This window comes from Pseudorca crassidens, chromosome 11, assembly GCF_039906515.1.
Source record: "Pseudorca crassidens isolate mPseCra1 chromosome 11, mPseCra1.hap1, whole genome shotgun sequence".
Classification (NCBI taxonomy): domain Eukaryota; kingdom Metazoa; phylum Chordata; class Mammalia; order Artiodactyla; family Delphinidae; genus Pseudorca; species Pseudorca crassidens.
The window spans coordinates 4,771,405-4,794,121 of NC_090306.1; the positions used below are offsets into that span (position 1 = coordinate 4,771,405).

The 22,717-nt window shown below is 50.4% G+C and overlaps 1 protein-coding gene across 6 annotated transcripts in view; it reads left to right on the forward strand.

The window, feature by feature from the left end:
• Positions 1–22,148, forward strand: part of KCNA6 (potassium voltage-gated channel subfamily A member 6) — a 43,173-nt gene extending 21,025 nt beyond the window's left edge. For 2 of the 6 annotated variants that reach the window (XM_067695466.1, XM_067695465.1), the window contains one exon: positions 11,974–13,139. The gene's annotated coding sequence lies outside the window, so the exon portion shown is untranslated. Of the gene's footprint in view, positions 1–625; positions 697–11,973; positions 13,140–19,957; positions 20,088–21,077 lie in introns of those variants that run through there. The other 4 variants (XM_067695467.1, XM_067695468.1, XM_067695469.1 and 1 more) reach the window with 4 other exon arrangements.
• The last annotated feature ends 569 nt before the right edge of the window (positions 22,149–22,717 follow it).

Genomic DNA, 22,717 nt, shown 5'->3' on the forward strand with positions numbered 1-22,717 from the left:
CTCTGCACGACAGACTCTAGGTCCATCTACCTCACTACAAATAACTCAATTTCGTTCCTTTTTATGGCTGAATAATATTCCATTGTATACATGTGCCACATCTTCTTTACCCATTCATCTGTTGGTGGACACTTAGGTTGCTTCCATGTCCTGGCTATTGTAAATAGTGCTGCAATGAACACTGTGGTACATGACTCTTTTTGAATTATGGTTTTCTCTGGGTATATGCCCAGTAGTGGGATTGCTGGGTCATATGGTAGTTCTATTTTTAGTTTTTTAAGGAACCTCCATACTGTTCTCCATAGTGGCTGTATCAATTTACATTCCCACCAACAGTGCAAGAGGGTTCCCTTTTCTCCACACCCTCTCCAGCATTTATTGTTTGTAGAATTTTTGATGATGGCCATTCTGACTGGTGTCAGGTGATGCCTCACTGTAGTTTTGATTTGCATTTCTCTAATGATTAGTGATGTTGAGCATCCTTTCATGTGTTTGTTGGCTCTCTGTATATCTTCTTTGGAGAAATGTCTATTGAGGTCCAGAGATATTACTTGATCAGCCCAAGGCCACATGGCTTTGGTGGCCACTTTGTAATAGAGCTGGGTCTGAAGTCTAAAGTGCTAAGACACAATGCCTCTACAACGAATCTCCTATGAAAGCGTGCAGTAGCTCCGACTCTGAGGGGTCATGGTCGCCTGGCACCGTGTGAGGGCTTCACGGGCAGAGCACGGATGCAGCCTCAGACCTGGTGGGTTCAAATCCTGCCTCTCCTACTCGCTAGCATTGAGGTCTCAGGCACCTTTCTTTCTCTCTTGGGGCCTGGTGCGCCTCAGCTATAACATGGGGATCATTGCACTTATTTTATAGAACTACCGTGAGGGTTTTCTAATGGAGATAAGATATATTTAGCACATAATCATTGCTCAATGAAAGAAAGAATTGTCCTTGGGCAAAATAAATAATACTTGCCCTCTTCCCCTGGGTTCTAATTCTGAAGCTGGTTTGGTTTGGGGATTATTTAGTGCCTTCATGCTTGCAGTTGGGGGCAGAGAACGGGGGAGGGGTGGCCTTCTTTTTTTCACCTCTCCAGGCCCCGAGGGGGATGGCCCTGCGAAGAGCTGGGTGTCACCCTGCAGCCTGTGGTCATGCCTCTCAGGCCCAGGCAGCCCAGACATAGAGGGAGATGAGCCAGACCTTGGCAACTCAAAAGAATCAGGAATTTAGCCTTCCTGGGAGGCAGGTGCTCCTGGTAAGGAAGAGTAGGGAATTCTGGGGGCTGGAGGGGGTCGGGAGAGGTTTCCCAAAGAAGTCAATGCATCAGCTGGGCCTTGCAGGATGAGTAGGAGTTTTCAGGATTAAAAAGAAAATTCTTAATAGCAGGAACGGCTTGAGCAAAGGCAAGGGGACCCAAGAAAAGGAGGATGTGTTCAAGGCACTGGGAACTTGGGACACATGGGGTGGGGCAAAGGGTGCAGGGGAGGCTGGAGAAAGAGGCTGGACTCAGATGGTGAAGAGCCATGAAGCTGTTAGGAGTTCGATGCATTGGAACTTCTGATGCCTGTGGGAGCAGCAAACGTTGTCAATCAGAGACAGGACCTGCTCAGATGCTGTTCTGGAATGATCCCAAATGCTGGCTGATGTGAGGACAGGAGTGGGAAAGAGGCTAGAGAGTGGGGGCCCTGGCCCAGCACATCGTGGAGAGAGGTGTAGGAGTGGTCCACTGTAGTCGGGAGGGATGTTTCATCGCTGACACTGTGTATCATGGATGGCAGCTGTTTGGGGTCAGTTTTATTATTGTGGACGAGGCGATCCTTCACTGCCTGTGTGGGGACAGACCTCTCTCAAAGCAGTGCCCCTGATGTGCTCCTGAGGGAAGGCGCCTGTGGGAAACGAAGTGGAAGAGGTTTGGGTCACGTACTGAGCATCTGCTGGGAGCTTTGGATGGACGGGCTGAGTGTGGGCTCTGCGGGTTGGAGGTGGATTTGAAAAGAGCCGTCGTATTTGGGACGCTGCTGCACCAGGCTGCAGAAACTGTCTGCCTCTAAGAGTTTCTTGAAAGTGGAAGAGGCCCACGTGCTCTTGGAGGATGTGGAGAGAAGGTGGGGTGGGGGTAGGTGTCACCATCCTGCTGACCTCAGGGGCATGGGTCTCACAAACCCCATCTCTTCTGGCCACGTTGGCTCCCCTTGACCCTCAGGGAGACAGAGATGCCTTCCCTCAGGCTGCTGGGAGCAGGTGGGAAGGAACAGCGTCTCTTTTGTGCCTGGAACTTCCTCCATAAAATAGTCAGGGCTGCCAGGAAGTTATCAAGGGGAGCCGTTTGACAAGTAGAGTTATTCAGAAGGGAAAGCTTTGCCTGCCAGTCTCCATCCCTCCAGGCTTCTACAGGTGTCCATCTCCCACCTTTGCTGTCCTGGGGCACTGTAACATCGCAACATCCACACACCAGAGGCTGCAGGTATTATCGTGGGTGCTCTCGGTGGAGAGCAGAACCTGGGGACAGCAAGAGCGCTTCCCTTGACCTCCGATCGCTTTGCAGCCTAAATGAAATGTGATTCCATGGTCCAGGTGACCCAGTTGCCTCTGAAAAGCGGGCAGATTCATCTGTCTGCCATTGGCCTGCCTGACTTTGAACAGTCTCACCTATGTGTTGTACCTCGGTTTCTTGGGAGGGATGTTGGGTTACTGTGAGAAATAACAAACGAGATGAATTGCATATTGAATGTCATCTCACGGGTAAATGCACACGAACCATTTTATTATATTTTCATATAAGTATAAGAAACAGAAATGATTTATTGGAAATCTGGAGATAGCTCATGTCCATCTTAGACGGCGTAAGACAGTGTGCTTATAAAGTGGAAACTTTGCAGTTATCCAGCCGTCACCGATGGAGTCAGCTTTGATTAATGCTCTGGAGGTTGCATGATGCTGCTGGGCATTTGACACGACTCAAGTGAACCCCAAACTTGCTCTCAGGTCTTGATAGCCTCTGGGAAGTTAGAGGAAAATGGAAGCACCGAGGAGACTTCCTCCACCCACTTTAAATGAGGTTCTATTGTGAGCTTTTCCTGTGCTTGGCTTCAACCAGAGCTATCTGTGGGAAGTTAGACTTTCTGGGGGTTATTTTAGCTCAACTAGTAGTGAACCCAAGCCCAACAAAAGGGTTCTGTCTGTGATGTGAGACCAAAATTCTAAGTCTAGACCAGAAGGTGGTGTGGCGCAGTGGCGGAATGTAGGGCTGGTGTCTTGATATCCTGGTTCTTTCCATCTTGCTATGTGATTTGGGGTAATTATTTAACCTCGTGGAGCCTCAGATTCCTTATTTGTGAAATAGAGAAAATAATGTCTATCTCAAAGGCTGGGTAGGCTTATTCATGAGATAATGTATTTAAAATATCTTGAACACAGGAAGTGATGAATAAAGTATAGTTATTATTTTAATTAGACTATAGAACTTAGGTGTTGGTGGTTCTATAATTAAATGGGGCCAGTTAGCTTTCTTTTGGTTACAAGAGACTAAAACGCTGGCTCAAACCAATTTAATCAAAAAGGGTTTAATAAAAGTTCATTTACAACTGGGCTTCCCTTAGCAGGATACCATAGAACAGGACGAAGCATGGAAGGTTGTAGGGGTCGAATGACTCTTTAGTAGTCGTTTAGCAAATGAATTTTACCAAATTTAGCAAATGAAAGTCCAGGATGCCCAGGTAATTTAATGAATAGCTCTAACTGCTGAAGTTTTGTAATGTATTGAAAAAAGCTGAGTATGAGACATTTAGGCTGTCCTGAGAAGACCAATACGGGAAGCAAGACAAAATCATTAAATGTAGAACATGTCCTAAATCTACAGGTTGCCTAGCAACCCTCCTCTTGTTTAGGGTATTTCCGCCCATGAAATTCTACCCATACCTATAAGTAGCGCTTTTAGCTAGTGCTATTAGACTCAATTAATTTAATTCCTATATCAATTAAATTATCCAGAGCCTGTGCTGGAAAATTCAAGATAAGTCTAAGATCCATAGTATGATATTTGAAAATAATAGAATTCTTTTAAAAAGTTGGTCTCCGAGTCCAGCATGATCCAGGAAGTGACATTTTTTCATTCCTCTTAATGTAATTCTGCTGTCCATGTTGACTGTAGATGATGGTAAGATGGCTAGTAGCTCCAGACATATCCTCCCAGGTTCTAGCCCAACAAACAGAGTCTTTTATTGACCTGGAAAAATCCATGATCTGATTTTCATTGGTCAGAATTCCACCTCATTCTCTTATCTGGGCCGATTATTAGGCCAGGGGAATGGTCTGCTCTGACTGGACATATCTGGGTCACATGCACAGCCTTGGAGCCAGTGCTGGAGTCACTTTCACCCAAAGCCTACGGGCTGAGTGTGGAGTGTGGAGATTGCTTTTCCAGAGGAGAGCTGTTCTCTGAAAGGAAAAGAAGAGACAGCATAGGTGCTGGGTAACCAAAAATGCAGCAGTCTCCCTCCCCAAACAAACAAACAAACAAACAAACAAAACAGCAAGTATCTATTACATCCAGGTTCTTCTTTGCCACCCTTTAGCAAAAGAAAAATGTCATAGCTTAGGTAAATCAACACCAAACTAGGACAAGGAACATGTTCGTGACTTTAGGTGAGGAATTCCTAAATCCACACATGGGCTTGCTGCTGCAGATTTTAAGATTATCCAAGAATGCTTTTGCATAATTCTTTTTTTTTAAGTTACTGGTTCTTCCCCTCCCCCCCTCCAGATTATGAAGATAATGCAGTTGATTCTTGAACGACGTGGGTTTGAACTGAATGGGTCCACTTTTGCACAGAGTTTTTTCAGTAAATGCACACGACAGCACACAGTCCAAGGCTGATTGAACCCGAGGATGTGGAAGACGGTGACTCAGACTTTCGACTGTGTGGAGGGTCAGCACCCTAGATCCCTGAGTTGTTCAAAGTTCAGCTGAAAATGAATAAAGATGTATAGAGCAAAATAAGTCACCAATAATCCCACAATCCAGAGATCATTCCTTTCATCTTGGTATAGTTATTCCAGATGATTTGTGAGTGTGTATTTATGTGTCTTGTACATATAAAATACTTTAAAAAATGAAATCAAACATAAACTTTATTACCTTTTAAAATGCAATAATATATTCTGGAAATCTTTTCATCTTAAAGTGTAGATTTTAGAACAAAATTTTTTAGAACAAAATTTTAGATTTTACACAAAAATACCATTACTATTTAACCACTCTTCTATTAATTGTTTTTCGTGATTGTAAGCAACACATATCCTTACCTGTACATGCTTATCTATTTGCTGATGATTTCTTGTGAATAAATTCCCAGAAGTGGAATTTTTGTGCTAACAATTGTGTATGCCTTAAGGATTCTGACATTTTGTATTACTAAAATGCCCTTCAGAAAATTGTACCCGTACTGGGTAGGTTGCCAGATAAAATACAGGATGCCCAGTTAATTCGAATTTCAGATAACAGTGAAATTTTGTAGTATAAGAAGGTCCCAAATATTGCAGAATCATTTGAAATTCAAATTTACCTGTGGATCCTGGGAACCCCAGTCTCGGGTCTGGCCACCTTAGTGCACCAACAGCCGTTCCCTCCGAAGTCTGGCCATCTCTGGGGATGCTACCATCTAGTGGGTTTGGGTCCCTGCTCTTCTCCTACTCTGACCTCTGACTTTTTTTTTTTTTTCTGGATGTAAGGGAGGAATCTCTACTTCTCATATTGTAGCAGTCTGCTAAGGCTACCATAATGCAGTGTCACAGATTGGGTGGCTTAAACAAGTAATTAAATTATTAAATTTATTTTCTCATAGCTCTGGAGGCTGGATGTCCAAGATCAAGGTGCCAGCAGATTCAGTTTCTGGGGAGGGCTCTCTTCCCATTTTTGAGGACCGCCGCCTTCTCACCTTCTGGCTGTGTCCTCACATCACCCTTTCTTGGCACACACACGAGCTCCAGTGTCTCTTGTATACGGACACCAATCCCACAGGACCGGGCCCTACCCCTCGCACCTCATTTAAGCTTGGTTACTTCCTTAGAGGCCCCGTCTCCAAAGATAGCTGCCCTTGGGGTGGGGAGCTCGGGCTTCAGCATATGAATTTTGGTGCGACGCAAACATTCCATTCATAACATGTATCTTTAAAGGTGCTTTCCTCTTATTGCTTTCCAAGACTCTAAAGGAGTTCAGGCTTTCGAAAAACAACACAGGCAACCTCTGCTTATGAATGAGGTAGTGAAATGCGTCCGTTGAACTCAGAAGCTTCCGGAAGAACTCAATTGAAAGATTTATAACCTTCATAAATTGAATATTTGTTTATCAAAGCCATGGATCCTCTAAATAATCTTTTTGGCACACAAAAGCACCTTGTGGGAACATAAAAAGTGCACACTGACATTTATACACATGTATATATGCATAGGAAAAAGACCAGAGGTATGTTAATAACAATAATAGACACAGCTACCAATTACTAAACATTGTGCTGCACAAAAATATTACCGTAAACCGTCACACTGTAAGACAGCTTCAATTATTATTTCCATTTATCAGACGAGGTCACCACATAAGTAACTGGGCTAAAACCGGTTCTGTGCGACTCCAAAGGCAAAGAGTGTATACGTTTTAGAATCAGAAGGATTATTTCCACCTTGGTCAATGGATAGAAATGAAAAGACAAACAGAAGAGATCTCCAGCTCTCTGTGAGAGTATTTATGTGACCAACCAGCTCTGAATGTTCTAGTTGGGAAGGGTGGCTGTTAACTTGACGGGCATTAAGTGGCATCTTGTGTAGTTTGCCTTTTGTTGCTAATTATAATGTCCACATGCTCTTTTGTTTTAACTTTTTATTTTATATTGGAGTATAGTTGAATAACAAGGTTGTGATCGTTTCAGGTGTGCAGCGAAGTGATTCAGTTTTACATTTTCCCACTTGGGTTGTTACGTAACATTGAGCAGAGTTCCTTGTGCTATGCTATATAGTGGGTCCTTGTTGGTTGTCCATTTTAAATATAGCCGTGTGTACATGTCGATCCCAAGCTCCCAATCTATCCCTTCCTCCGACGCTTCCACCCCTGGTAACCATAAGTTCGCTCTCTAAGTCTGTGAGTCTGTTTCTGTTTTGTAAATAAGTTCATTTGTATCATTTCTTTTTAGATTCTGCATGTAAGCAATATATGATAGTTTTCTTTCTCTGTGTGACTTACTTTACTCAATATGATAATCTCCAGGTCCATCCATGTTGCTGCAAATGCCATTATTTCATTCTTTTTCATGGCTGAGTAATATTCCGTTGTATATATGTACCACATCTTCTTTATCCATTCCTCTGTCGATGGGCATTTAGGCTGCTTCCATGTCTTGGCCGCACGCTGTTAAAGATAATGGTGAACCCTAAGACTTGGGAGAGACCGACAGTCTCCCTGTGGGTGTCTGGAGCCTGACGTAGCCCTCACCTTGCTGCATGCGGCCTCCCCATCTCTCAGGGGTTGCACAGGGTTTGGTGACGTACCCCAGAGGAGCAGCAACTTCGATCCAGCTCAAGGTTTCAGGGGATGCCAAATTCCACATCACTCACAGGAATGCCGGAACGGTTGGGAAACAGCTGTTGAGTCTAGACCAGCCAGTGTAGACACGACACAAGACCAGCCAGTGTAGACACGAGACTGAGATGGTCAGCGGTTCGCACTGGATCCAGCAAGAGGCAGGATCATCCAGATTCTGGTCCTCACTTTCCCCTGCACGTGGGGCATGGCCCAAGCTCTGGGAAGTGCAGCCCATTTGAAGATGTGACTCCCCCGATAGCAATTGCCAAGAGCTGATTTTGGGGGCAAAGGAAAGGGTGTTTTAAAAATATACGCATGAGGATCCTCAAATTGCGTTGTTCAATTGTAATATATCGCAGATGTAAAAAACTTAAGACTCCCTCTGACTATTTTATCTTGTGTCTGAAGGGGAGTTAATTTAAAGGAGACAACCTGGCAGCCTTATTCTTTTTAGAAGGAACGTTAAAGAATGTTTGTTTTATCATACGGTTCTGAATAAGTAGGGAAAAATGGATGAATTCAAACTTGCTTTACTCAGCAAAGGGTTAAATTAATACAGGATTACTAGGTAGTCCTTAATTGCACAGGCAGTATAAACAAGTGGTGCTCAAATTAGGTGTTCAAATTTAGATCCCCCGATGCCCTATCTTATGTTGGATTTGTTATTTTGTGCATTAGCTGACAGATGGTCGTTCTCATGGCGGCCCTGTCAGCCGGCCCATGTCACCATCTTTTCTGTATAGTTATGCATGTGCAATAATTTTGCTACTTCCTTGCATTTTTTTGCCCTTGTTTTATAAAAATGAGGGGAACACAGAGAAATTGACAGCACCAAGCAAAGTTGTTAGCAGAGCTGAGAGGAGATAAAAATCGTTAGGTTTGCCGAAAGTGCTGAATCAGTTGTTCACTGGGATTCAGCCAATTGAATGTGTGTTGAATTATGAAGGAAGGTAACATATTGAAGGATCATGTGTGAAGTGCTGGAAATAGGTATGGATGTTATATCTACAAGGCAAAGTGTAAGGAAGGATTTCATCATACCTAGTGCTCCAGCATAGAAACCCCATACAACACAACCTGTTGCAGATTTTACATACATACACATTTCCGGAAATTATGTGTAAAGATGGGGACCACAGGCTTATAGAGGAGTGAGTGGCAGGGCTTTACAGAAAAGCGTGGACTTCCCTGGTGGTGCAGTGGTTAAGAATCCGCCTACCAATGCAGGGGACACGGGATCAAGCCCTGGTCTGGGAAGATCCCACATGCCGTGGAGCAACTAAGCCCATGTGCCACAACTACTGAGCCTGCGCTCTAGAGCCCGCGAGCCACAACTACTGAAGCCTGCGTGCCTAGAGCCTGTGCTCCACAAGAGAAGCCACCGCAATGAGAAGCCCATGCACTGCAAGGAAGAGTAGCCCCCGCTCGCCGCAACTGGAGAAAGCTCACGTGCAGCAACGAAGACCCAACACGGCCAAAATGTAAAATATAAATAACTAAATAAATTTATTTTTTTAAAAAAGCATGCAGTCTCCAAGTCCTAAGAGTTTTAGGGCAGAGGTGAGGCAGATTAATAAATGTTATTCAAACCCAAGCAATACATATTGCCTGTTGCAGTAGCAAAAGGTAGTGTTTTAACAAATTATTGATAAATATTTACTGAGCTCCTACTGTGTGCTAGGCAATGGCGATAGAATGATAAACGGAACAAATGATTTCCTCCTTTAACAGAACTGATGACGACGATGATGATGATGATGTGGTGTGTGTGTTAGTGCTGATGGTGGGGCTAGAGGCACCTGTTCATCCAGTAAACCCCAGTATAAAACTGCAACTGTGACAAGCGTTACAAAGTACATTCACATACCAGTTCTATAAGAGCCTGAAATGGGAGGTTTTGACTTAATGATATGTGAATTATATAAAGAAGGTTAGATAGGCAAAGGTTCCAGAAATGTCATTCCAGGCAGAGTGAACAGTATGTCCAAAGGCCCTATAGTGAGTACAAGAGACGGGGTTGCCAAGGGAACAAAGGAAAGGGCACGCTTGGAGCAAGGCAGTCTCAGCACAAGACAGTGGGTTGGATGGACTGGATGGATGCAGGTGGACCCGTTACAAAACTTTTGCCAACATCCAGGTGAAAGATGGCACTAGAATGATAGTGATGGAGATAGAAAGAAGTGATTGGATTTGACAGTGATGGAGGAGGTGGGAGCTTCCGGCCTTGGGGATGGATCGGAGGAGGTGGGTTAGAGAGAGAGAGTGGACGAGAGGAAGGAAATAACATCTAGGACTAATAACACAAAAAATAGGAAATCTAGCCCTCACTTCCTTGGCATTGGAATGAAATATGATTAGGGGTGGGGGAGGTGAAAAACAGTATATTTAGGAATCATTTTAATTTTTGTTAAAGTCATACCCACCCATGACTTGAAAAGCCCAATAATACTGTAAGGCTTCTGAGGAAACTCGGCAGGCCTTGCTTCTCTCCTCCCCAGGAACTCAAGTCCTTAGATAAGGCAACCGCTTTCAATTATTTGAACAGTTAGTTTCCGGTATTTTCCTTCGTTTTTCTCTGTAAACGCTTCTGTTCTCACAGAGCTCTCACTCCAGTGGGGAGGGTAAGGAAACACTGAAAGAAAACATCGCTGTCAGCCTCTCATTATATAGAGGCAGTGCTCTACAGGGACGGTTATACGTAATATGGAGAGGAGTAAGCACCCGTGGGAGTGATGTGGGCCGTGCTGGGAAGAAACGCAGTGTTCACTAAGGGAGCGGGGGCAGGGATGACCCAACTGAGAAATGGCGTCTGAGCAACGACCCGAAGGATGGGAAGGAGAGCCCCGTGGGTGTGTGGGGAGGTGGCATTCCAGACCAGGCAACGGCAGGTGCAAAGGCCCTGAGGTGGGAGGACAGAGGGTGTAGCTGAGAACCAGAACAGCAGAGGGGTCCTTGCTGCTGGAGCACAGGGGGCGGGGGAGGGCGATGGGGATGAGGTCAGCTCGGTAGGGTGGGGAGGCACGAGGGGTAGGGCCTCACGGGCTGCTGTAGCAACTTTGACTTCTACTCGGTGTGATGGGACAGCACCTCTTGTCTTGAGAGGAACCTGTATGCCCTCTTTCTGCCACAATTTTTGGTTAAGTCGGTGCTCAGTGTTTCCACATGATCACTAGCAAATATATTCCCTGCACTGTCAGCATCATTTGCTTGGATCCCACACGTAGGTGATGTTACATGATACTTGTCTTTCTCTGTCTGACTTACTTCCCTCAGTAGGATAATCTCTAGGTCCATCCACGTTGCTGCAAATGATATTATTTCATTCTTTTTCATGGCTGAGTAGTATTCCATTGTATCTATGTACCACATCTTCTTTATCCGTTCCTCTGTTGATGGACACTTAGGTTGCTTCCATGTCTTGGCTCTTAGTGTGGCAATGAACATGGGGGCACATGTGTCCTCTCAAGTTAGATAAACTTCCCCCCTTTTGACTGAGAGGCAGAGGGATAGATGTTTGGCTCTGTGGAGGTGGGGAGGAGACCTGGAGGAGCATGTCCAAGGCAACCCTGGCCTGTTCTTGAAGGGCTTTGTGGGAGTTACAGCAACGCGCCTTCACATCCGGTGGCTGAGTTGGGACTTGGCTTTCTCAGCCCAGGGCACGGTAGAGGCACACCTTGAACACAGAACACTGGGCCCCAAATCTCACATACTTTCCAGTAGAAAACACTGACGTCTGATATCACGGGGGACTGACTGTAAGGGCAGCAGGAAATCAGGGAAGAGAGAGCTCAGTCGTGTTGGTGCGGCCAGAGGGGCTCACGGGCGGCGCTGAGGCTCGGCTGGGCTGGGAGGGATGGGGGACGGAGGAAAGTGGGAGGGGGAGGCAGGAGGCTCCAGTGGGTGGCAGAGGGGAGAGCCAGGCTGTAGCAAGGACTCTCACGGAGGAAGCGTACGCCTGATGGATCTGAGGGTCAAAGTTGGCCCTGGGACCCAGCAGGACAGTGCAGGTGTCAGAGAGAAGGGAGCCCAGCTAGTAAATTGTATGAAACGTCACCTTCCTGGGCCTGGAAGCTGAGCGGATTGCTTGGGCTTAATTTTGGGGTCTGAGAGGCCATTAAAGGTGGGGTGTTGATGACCACGGTATACAAAGGCAGCTTCTGCAAGAGCCGTTCACAGCTCAGCAGTTGCTGATGGGTTGCAGGGACCCTTGGAGGGCTTGTGGGGTGGCAGGTAGGGTTTGGGTAAACCAGAGAGGCCAGGAATGGGGCCAGGTGGGGGACCAGCATGCACAGGAGCTAAGAAAAGGGGCTGGCCGTCCGTCCAAGGCCTCTTGGGGCCATTCTCCTCGTGCAGCCCAGCCTCCCACCACTAACTCACCTCCTTTTCTTCTGATTCATCCCTGGCAGGAAGGAAGGGAAGAGGCTGGCACAGAGGTCCAAGCCAGGAGACCTACACCTCCACTTCTGATAGTGGCTGGGAAAAGAGGGTCCGGACCCTCAGCTCCTCCAGAAGATGAGACCCCCTCCGGTGGCCTCCCGCGAGCCTTGACCAGGCTGGAAAAAGCTGGGACCAGACCCACTGGCTAATTTAAAGTTGGGGCCCAGGATATGGGGGTGAAGCTGGGGCGGGGAGGTGAGAGCTGGTGGTGTGGATCGAAGAGACCAGGTGTGGAGAGGTCAGGGGTCGAGCGATGTGGGCAAGTGCATGGCTGTGCTGCAGGCCCGTCTAGGAAAAGGGTGGCCATGGAGGACCGCCAATAAACACACGCAGAGTCCCGGAGGCCGTGCGCTTCGCTGTGTGCCAACATCAACAGCTAAGTTAAGCAGACACGTCATGCTAAGTCGTGACAAAGGCAGCTATCCAAGGTGCCTGGGCACCCAGCCAGCGCCCCAGGTGCCACCCACAGATGGCATCAGAAAGGACGCTTGATCACCCTCTGCCGTGACCCCACCCCGGACAGGGGACGTCTTCCAAGGGAGCAGGATGTGTCACCCACGGTTGAGGAGCGGCCCGCCTCTCCTATAGACGTGCCTGTGGACAGATGTCAAGGCCATATGATGCCACGCGCAGGGCGTCCCAGGACAGCGGAGGCTCCTTTCTAGTGTGTAACCCACCTCCCCAGGGGAAGGAGAGAAGTTTCTACTTCTGGGAAATCCCTCCTCCTCGCCTCCCTCCCTCCCTCCCTCCAGCATCCTTCCAGGGTGCTCTGGAAGGGGACATTCCCACTAGTGGCCACTCATCCAAGTATCCTTTCGTCTTGGTGACAAAACGCAGGCTGATTTTCTTGCCTTGAATTTACTTTCCTAATTAGGTGTTGCTGAGGTTACCGTTTGCTTTAATGCCCGGACCCTCCCAGATCTGTGTGCTGGGCAGGGGGCTTCGTCACCAAACTGCAGAAGCCCCGGCAGCGGGGACCATCTCCTCAGCGAAGTGCCCACCCGATGTCTCTAGCAAAGCACCGGACGTGGACTTGTCACTCACAAAGTGTCCGGTGAATGAGTGAGTGAGGATGTGATTGAATGAATGTTGGCTCTGGTTAATATATGCCGTTAACACGCTCGCGTATAAGTCATCAAGCGCTCACACGTTGTTTCCTGTAAGTGAGGGTGGCCGCAAGCATCGCTGCGTCACACACACACACACTTTTGTCTCCCAGGCTTCTCCTCTTACCGAAGAAGCCTCGCAACTCTGACATCTCCTGTGAAGGTCTGTTTCCCAAACTGTGTCTGTGATCTGTTTGCTTCTTCATTCAACAAGTGTTCGTTGAGTGCCTGCTGTGGGCCAATGGACAAAACCAAGGACTCAGGCTCTTAAGAAGCTTAGCTTCTGCTGGAGGAGATAGGCAATCGATAGAATAAGTAACTAAAATACACTCTATGCTAGGTGAGTACAAACGCCACCGAGGAACATCCAGAAAGGGGCCCGTGAAATACAGCAGCGGGTAGGGGAGTGTGAGGACCAGATTAAAGCAGGGGAGACAGGGGAAGGCTGACCTAGAAGGGAATGTCTGAGTAAAGAGCAGAGGGGGTCAAGGAGTGAGGGCGCCGTTCTAGATGGAGGAACAGGAAGTGCAAAGGCCCTGAGGTGGGAGCCTCACTGGCGTGTTCCAGGAACAGCAAGGGGGCCGGTGCGGCTGGAGGGCAGTGAGCCAGCAGGACGCGAGGTCAGGGTTAACTGGGTGCTGAGGGTGGGCTCTGTCCAGCCAGGGCCTTAGAGGCCCTGAAAGGACTGTGCTTGTATGTGGAGTTGGAAAGGAAGCCATTCCTGCAGGGTTCTGAGCGGAAGAAGGGACATGTCTGGACTTCAATTCTAACAGAATTTCCAGTTGGGAAGCGGGTGGGATAATCCCGGTGAGAGCGGCTGGTGGGTGGACCAGGCTGTCCATGGTGGGGTTGGTGAGAAGTGGACAGAGAGAAAGAGCAAAGGCGAGGATGACTCCCAGCTTGCGGGGGAGAAAGGGGAGACCCAGGGGCCGGACCACCCTCTGTGGCTGTGCTGGAGACCCAGCGACCCGCTCCCGGAAGCTGGCCTGCGGGTGACGTCACCCACCAGACTCTGCCCCCAGGCACAGCTTGGCTTTGCCTCCCAGCCCCACTTCCTTCTCTCCAGGAATCCGGGGGTGGATGGCAGCAGGGGGGGTGGTGGGTGGGTAGTGTCCTCTGCTGCCGTCCCCGCTGTCTGTCTCCCTGACCGCACATCCAGGATGGGCTGCATCTGCATTTCCATGATTTATTCTGAGTCTCGTGCACCTGGGAAGGTTGGGGACCTGGCTGGCCTTGGCCTTGGCAGGCAAGGTATTGTCATCTCCCGGGCAGTCGCACCGGAGTGGGACGCAGGAGACCAGAATCACCTGAGGCCGAGACAATGGGGGAAGAAAAGCCAGGGTGCATGGGGCGCTCCAGTAGGAGAACCCGGAATCGGTCTGGGAGAAGAAGAAACATCAGTGGCAGGCTGAGGACACCTCTATCCTGGCCCCTGGAGGGGCCCACGGAGGCCTTGTCCAGAGTGGATGGATGCACAGCAGGAGGCCCGATGTCACAGGCCACCCTCAGACTGTCCTGCTCTCTGCCATTGGTCTGCCTTTGGGAGGCACCGTTCCAGGAGTGACTCTTGTCTTTGTTTTGAGATGAGGTAGCAGAAAACTGATTCACCAGGCCACTCGTGGGCGCCATGGGCTGATGTCAGAGGACGCTGCTGCCTGAGCTCAGTTGCGCTGGCTCGTGGCCGGGGAGCCCGCTGGGCCGCCCGAGGGGAGGTCTCAGGGCCACCCTTCAGCTCACGCGTGGACAGCCACGTGACAACACGGTGGAACGGCAGAAGCTGTGGGCCGAGAGGCTGGAGACCCGGGGCCCAGTCCCGGCTCTGCCACTAAACTCACCGTCTGATGCACGTCGACACTTGGCATGTCTTTATCCCCTGGTCCTCCACCTTGCCTGAGAAATGAAGAATCGGACCCAGTGATCGCCAATGTCTCTTCCCACTTGGATAGACTTTAATTCCATCACTTGGATAACTGAGGGCAAATTGATTTCCAGGCCCCTGATGGAAAACGAGAGCCCTCTCCTCTTGCCTAGGGAGATCCGTAATGATTCAATTGTTATCAAGCGTCAGACGGTCACTGTGCTCTTTGTGGCAGTGCTTGGTGACTGTCAGGCCCCCTCCAGGTGTAGGTGGTATGAGCAATGCTGAGTTTCCTCCTGGGTGAGCAGTAGACTGTGGGCTCATTTGAGACTCAGAGCATCTCAGGGATGGGAGGTCATGTGGAGGAAAACAAGACCCAGAGAAATGAAGAGGGTTTGTCCACGGTGAGGCAGTGAGTGGCTGGAAGAGGAGTCTTGGGTAGGAGGGTAGTGCTCGGGGCCCTTGGGCTTGTTGCGGATTCTGAGGCCTGCAGCCAGAGATCGCCAGTGCTTTTTCCCAAAACAAAGCAAAACAACTTCCTCCAAAATCTATAAGAATCTGGGCCACGCTCATCGGCTCCATCCCTTCCCGCAGGTACCTGCTCCCTTTATGGTTCCCCAGCCACCTGCCATTGCCGACAGCGCCACTAGAGGGAGCCACCACTGCTCCTGTTTCTCCCGCAGGTGGGTTGGGAAACCCTGGGGCTGCCCTGGGAGCCGGTCACCTCTTGGTTGGAAGGGCTCTTCATCAGCCCTCGGTCACTCCACGGGGTCCCTGCGTGTCCAGCCACATGTGATGTGTGAGTCCGTTCAGGGCTGAGAGTCTGCTGGGGTCTCTACCCAGCAGTCCTGGTGTAGCTGGACGTCCAGTGAATGGAGGATGACCTGCCCCTTGTCCATCCGTGCAGGAGCCCCAGGAGGTGCTACTCAGAGATCCAGGGCAGATGTGGGGGGAGCCGAGGCTTCAAAGGCCCCCAGATCCTTGGCCTGAGAATTCCAGTGGGCAACTTGAGGGGCCCCTGCCAGGGGGTATCCCCAACCTCTTGGAAGATGCAACAGAGCAGCGTGAAGCAGCAGGAAACTGCCCTGGAAACTGCGCTCAGAGGCCTGATATCCAGGGACTTTTGCCCAGGTTGCTGTCAGCGGTGGGAAATTACCCACAGGGGCCAGGGGATGATGTGGCAAAGAGATCAGGTGTCTTTTGGAAAAGTGATTTTCCAGTTCAAATACCACTCGGTCACAGAGATTTTCTGGAATCCCACCAGGCTAAGAGTCAGGCTGAATTATCCTGAACTCCTACCTGCTATTGGGCTTGGGTTCAGGAGGGGACAGATGGATAGTGACCTTGTGCATAACCTTTTATCCTCCAGGGGGAGTCTTCACCTCTGGGCCTCAGTTTCCTCCTCTGTCAAGCAGGGGGTTTATATTTGGATGTTCTCCAAGGCCCCCCCTGCAAGGAAGAGTGGTCTGTCGGGTTTGTCCTCCTGCACTGTGGCTCATCTGTCACCAGCTCTCTGCTGTCCGCAGTTCGAAGCATGTGGAAAGTCGTTGCCCTTCCCCACATAAGCAGCTTTTAAAAATACCCATAAAAATAAAATGAGATTGACCTCTTAGGACCAGTCAACTCATCAAAACAGTTCTGAGTCCTCCGTGCTTAAGTGTCAGCAGTAATGGGTCATTTCACAGCAACAGGCTGGAAAATCTCAAGGGTGGGGCTAAAGTTTACATTTTCTATGTCAACAGTCACTTGCCTGCTGTCTGGCTTCCTTTTTGGCCCTGCTGACTTCTGATGGGCTGGGGCCAGCTCGTCGGGGCTCTGTGATGTCGCATCGCATCTTGGTGACAGGGTCCTCATGACTCTGAATTTCCACGCACAGCTTAGTCTCTCAAAGATGCTTCAGTGACTAAAACTCCATTCCAAACCTGGTTTTGGTGGAAAAGAAAGTCGATGACGATGGGAGGGGTTGGAGGGGTTTCCTGAGAGGCAAGGAGCAGGGATTCCTTCCGATCAATACATTATTCCAGTCAATACATTATTGATTGCAATAATGAAGATGAGTTTTTCAGTCTTGTTTTTGTCTAGTGACTTAATAGTCAAGAAAGGCTGTGGACATTAATGGGAGCAGGGTACTGGGGCCTGCATGGTCCAGGGCAGGACTTCTCATCCTTCATTGTGGAGCCAGATCACCTGAAGACCTTGTTAAAATGCAGATTCCTGGGCCCCAACCCCCGGGGATACTGATTCAGTAGGTCTGAGAAGGAGCCCAGGAACGTGCATTTCTATCAAGCTCCGGGTAATACCGAGGCTGCAGGTCAGGACACCAGGCTGTGGGTGGCACTGTCCTAGGGCACAGTGACGTGCTATCTACACCCAGGGCGGTGAGCCCCGTGCAGATACGAACCAGGGATTGTCGAGCTCACAGGGAACATGGGGAACAGTTCACTGCAGTGGATGCGAACACAGCTAAATCTCCAAGGAACCAGACGCTCCCCCACCCCCCACTGTCATTCACAAGACTGTGGTGGTGACTAAACCCTTGGCTAATTACCACGCTGGTGGGAAGCATCCCAGGTTAGTGCTCTGAGGTTCTGGCCACTTCTGGCCACCAGGTGGGGCAGGATGATTTCTTCCCAGGCCCGAGGGGCTGGAAGAGGAAAAGTACTGAGGAGATGGTAGCAGAGCCTTTCAGAAAACGCTGCAATCTCCGAGTGCACCAACCATCCAGAACTAGGCTTTGGCGGGGAAGGGATGCTGTTGGTTTTTCAAGCTGTTTGCTTTTCTTCCTGTTATCCCAAAGTGCATCCCCGTTCACCCCCTTGTGCAGTAGGTGACCGTGGCTTGAGATGAAAGGGAGATCGCTCTCCCTGTACCGAAGATGGAGCAAGAGGACAAGGGAGAGAAAGGAGCTTGTGTGAGGTGCCAGTGAGCAGCGCTGGGCTGCCTGGACCAGCATGTTTCTTGCCAAGGTGGGTGGGGGAGATGCTGGTCTGCCCCGAGGTCTCTGCCGACCCCAAGGTCACGGTCCTGATCAGGCTGTGCTCTTGGGGTGGGGAAGGTGAAGCAGCTTTTTAGGGAGAAAAAGTCAGGCCATCCTCGGACTAAGATGAAATGACCCAGAGGGTATTAGTTGCCCTGCGCTTGCAAAGCAGCACGGTCCGGGAGCTATCGAGCGCCCCCTTTGTGCACCGTTAGCCAGTCTCATCTGGGCATGTACATCTGAGCATCACGCAGACAGCCACGCCGACACAGTGCCTGCTGGCCAGGCGCTAGTCCCCCAGCGTTCCCAGAGCATCCTCAGAGAGAGCCCCCTGTTACAATTAATTGGGGGGACTGGAAGCCTCGCGTCTAACCCTGTGGCCTGAAATTTTCTGCAGCTCACTGTGATAGCATTTCGGCCTGAGCAGGTGAGCAGACTTCCTCTTTTACAGATATAAACAAAGAGGTGTGTGTGTGTTTAGATTTCAAGCTCCCACCTCACCCCCCCCCGAAATCATCTTTAAGAGTGAGCAGAGGTGCATCCCCACACTGTCCCCTCACTCCTTAGACAGCTCTCTTTACTGTCAGCCACCCAGACGATCTTAAGCGAAAGACCATGGGGGTTCCCCTTTCCCTGCACTGACATCTGGATATAAATTCTGACTTTCCTAGAGACAATTTCCCAGAGGGCTTCTTTGTCCCTTGTTGACTGCAAACGATTTTGCTCCACAAGACGGAGCATCGGCATCACCCCTACTGCAGCTGTTCGGGTGGCAGGAACTCTCAGCCTCGGATCCTAAGGCAACCTATAGCTGCCCCCGAACGTGCATCTTTGGGGACTCTGCAGACCCTGCCCGCAGGTCCCCTCTGCCACCTGCCCAGCTCCACTGGGGCTCCCTGCTGCTGCCTCCAGTTCAGCCTGGCTGCTGGGACCAAGAACGGGTCCAACGGCCAGCAGTCAGGGAGCGGCGAGCGACGTTCTCCGAAGATTGAGTTTCTGATGGCTGTCCTTGAAAGCCCCCAACCCCCTCCCCTCGCTCGGTGCCATCCCCAGTGCTGTAACTGACCCGGAACACCAGAGGCAGGAAAGTCACTGCTCCAGTTGAATTTTGCTGCAGTTTCTTTTTTTTTTTCCTCCCTTAGATGCTGAGAGCTATTTTTAGCCACAGATTCTTTTTTTTTTTTTTTGCAGGGGATCCACAGTCTATTTATAAAGCCCTTACGGAGGCCATATCGTCCAGTGACCCCCAAAGGGATTTTGGAGTTAGGTGGGAGAGGCCAGGGCAGTGGGTGGGTGGGTGACTTCCTGAAGACGACAGGGCTGTCCTAGGGAGGGCTGGCAGAGGCTGGACCCCAGCCGGGGGCGGGGGCCTGTCCACGCAGACCCACCCTGCTCTTCCCTCCAAAATCGCTCAGCTTCAGGGACAGGGCAGCGGGCTCTGGCAGCCCAGCAGCTGCGATGACAGTGCCTTCAAATGTGGCCACTGGTTTAATTTACTGCATTTTCCTCTCCTTTCCCTGAATTTCTACACGCACGTCTCTCCCCATCGCCCCCTTCCATGGTCCCACCTGGCAGAAGTGAGCTGGGCTGTGGAAGGCTTTGGACAATGGGTCGGGCAGGAAGCTGGCCCTGGGTGAGGAAAGGGGCCAGGGGTGCCCCAGGCGGTGGCCGGGGTGGAGAAGCAGCTGGGCAAGGATCTGGTGGCCTCAGGCTCCACTGCAGGGGCAGAAGGTGGAGGAACCGTGGACCCAGGGCAGGGTTGCTTCTAGGAAAGCCCAGGTTCTGTTCAGAGTCACCTGGACAGAGGCGTTAATGGGCAGAGGTGCAGTGGCGTCTGGAAGACCCTGCCCTCCCACGCCCATTCCAGGCACTTAACCTCTCCTGACAAGGCCTGTGGGGCTGGATGGATGGAGCAGGTGGGGAGAGGAGACAGGATGGAAAATTCCAGACAGAGTTGGTGAAAGTGCTCCCCAGCTGGACTGAAGCCTCCTTTCTCTCTGCTTTGCATTTAGGGAAGGACGGAGGACAGCCTCGCGAGAGGTCCTGAGCCTTCCCCGCCCCTCTTTTCTCTCTCCTCCTGGAACTGAGTCCACGGGCTGCTCTGGAAACGACTGGGGTGCTTGACGCCCCCTCGTCCAAGAGGTGAGAAGGAGGAGACAGGGAAGGCGGGGGGGGGGGTCCTTGCTTCCAGCTGGTTAGCAGACGATTGCACGGCCGGTCGGCCAAGAGCGGCTGGGGAGGCTGCTGTGGGTCCACCTGGGGTTGGCAGGAGCCCCGGCTAAGGCAGCCCTCCCTGGGCTCTGCCAGCACTGCGGACCATCCAGGTCAGCCGGGCGTCCCTGCCTCAGGAAGGCAAGGGACTGCGCGCCCCTAAATGGACCCCACACTCCATCGCCTCCCCACTACGACCTGCCCAGAGTCAGGCCAGCGTCGCCTGTTCCGTCAGGCTCCACCTGAGCCCCGGGACCCCCTTTTCCTGGATTCTCCCCTCCATCACTCTGACTTCATTGGTGGGTCTCCCCTGCCCCTCCCTATAAGACTGCCATCCTCTCCCCGCACCCGAGTGCCCCTCCTCGCTGAGCTTCTAGTTCCTCACCATCTGACACGTCATGCATCTTCCCATCTCTTGTTCATTATCTGACTCCTTTAACATAAGTTCCATCAGGACAGGGATTTCCTTTCCTCTGTTCACAACAAATCCCTCAATGCCTAGAGCAGCACTGAATGTATATCTGACGAACGAATTAATAAAAGAAGCAAAACGTGCCATGGAAGAGGCATCCCTGGGGAGGCTGTCTTTTTGGCCCCCACCAGCAGAGCATTCAGGGAGGTGACAAATTAGGGACACCTCCCCTCCCAACACACACAGAGGAGATCAGTTTTGGCCCCAGAATGACAATCTATTCAGAAGCTTAGCAGGAAGGGGCTGAAGAGATCATCAGACCTAAGCCCCACATCTGTGCGGAAGAGGGAGCTGAAGCCCAGAGAGGTGAGGTAACCTGCCCAGCATCACACAGCCCGTGAGTCACAGAGAGCAGAACCTGGGCACTCTGCTCCCAGGCTAGAATTCCAGAGACAGCCACCAGCTGTCTCTGCCTCAAAATGTGGAGAAAGCATTATATTCCTTCCCAGGCCCAGGAGCAACGGCCTTCCCAACCCCGCGGGGTAGGATTAGCCCTCAGACTCGGGGTGGACAGATCAGCAAATCAGCATCCCAGGCTGCGGGCCAGCTGGAGGGCTCTGGGAGTCTGCCCACGAAGATGTCTTCTCTCAGCAGGACCCAGACCACGAGCAGTAAAGAACCCACATCAGCAAAGAAAGAGACACTGCATTTCCAGGAGGCGATTGAGGGCTGCGTCCCCTTCTTCCCAGTGAAGCCAAAGTCCTCACCAAGGGTCTTTGTGCGGGGCGGGGGGACTGATCTACATGATTTCATCACACTTGGGGTGGCCTGTGTGTCTGTCAAGGGGCAGCTGTGGGGACGAGGCAATAAAGGACCCTGGTTCTGGGGACAGCAGTCCATCAGCCAGTGCATCAGTAGCACCAACTTCCAACCGCACTGAACACCCGTTACCCTGGAGAAACAGGGAAAAGGGGAGTGTTCCATGCAGAGGGGCAGCAGCGCTGGTGCACTGCAGTGAGCTGAGTGCAGTCGCGTGTCAGGTGCAACGTGTGGGGCTGGGGACAGTTGCTGGGACTCATCTGCGGGACTGCCAGATGCTGAACAAAAGCTATGAATTCGGACACCACTATCAGGTACCTAGTGATCCCTGTGAACCAGATCCGAGCCATTGACGTGGGCCCCTGAATCCTTGGGACAGCCCTATGGGATGGGTGTTAGTACTTATCCTCACTTAGAGAAGAGAGAACAGAGGCACAGAGGAGTTTAAGTCCCCAGCATCTCACAATTGATAAGCGGGGAGGGGCTGGAGTCCAACCCTGACAATCTGGGTCCTGGACCCTCGTGCCAGTCTTCTTCTCTCTGATGATGATGGAGGTGGTGGAGATGCAGCTAACACTTAGGGAGCACTTGCCATGTGCCGACCCCACCCTTTTGGAGATTTTCCTGGTCCAAAGACATTCCAACTGAGGACAGAAGAACACAGAAGAATGCATGGGCAGAGACTGAGTACAGTCCAAGATGCTGCTTATGGGAATAATAGTGGTGATGATGATGATCTGAGGTTAATAAAAGCAATGACATTGATGATGTTGATGGTGAAGATGCTGCTGCTGCTGATGGCGGTGGTGGTGATGATGATGATGGTGGTGATGGTGACGATGATGATGATGGTGGTGGTGATGATGATGATGATGGTGGCGATGGTGACGAGGATGATGATGATGGTGGTGATGGTGACGACGATGATGATGATGATGGTGATGATGATGATGATGGTGGTGGTGACGATGATGATGATGATGGTGATGATGGTGGTGGTGATGATGGTGGTGGTGATGATGATGATGGTGGCGATGATGATGATGGTGATGATGATGATGATGGTGGTGATGATGATGATGATGGTGATGATGATGATGGTGGTGATGATGATGATGGTGATGATGATGGTGGTGATGATGATGATGGTGATGATGATGGTGGTGATGATGATGGTGATGATGATGATGGTGATGATGATGGTGGTGATGATGATGGTGATGATGATGATAGTGGTGATGATGATGGTGATGATGATGGTGGTGATGGTGACGATGATGATGATGATGATGGTGGTGATGGTGATGATGATGGGGGTGATGACGATGAT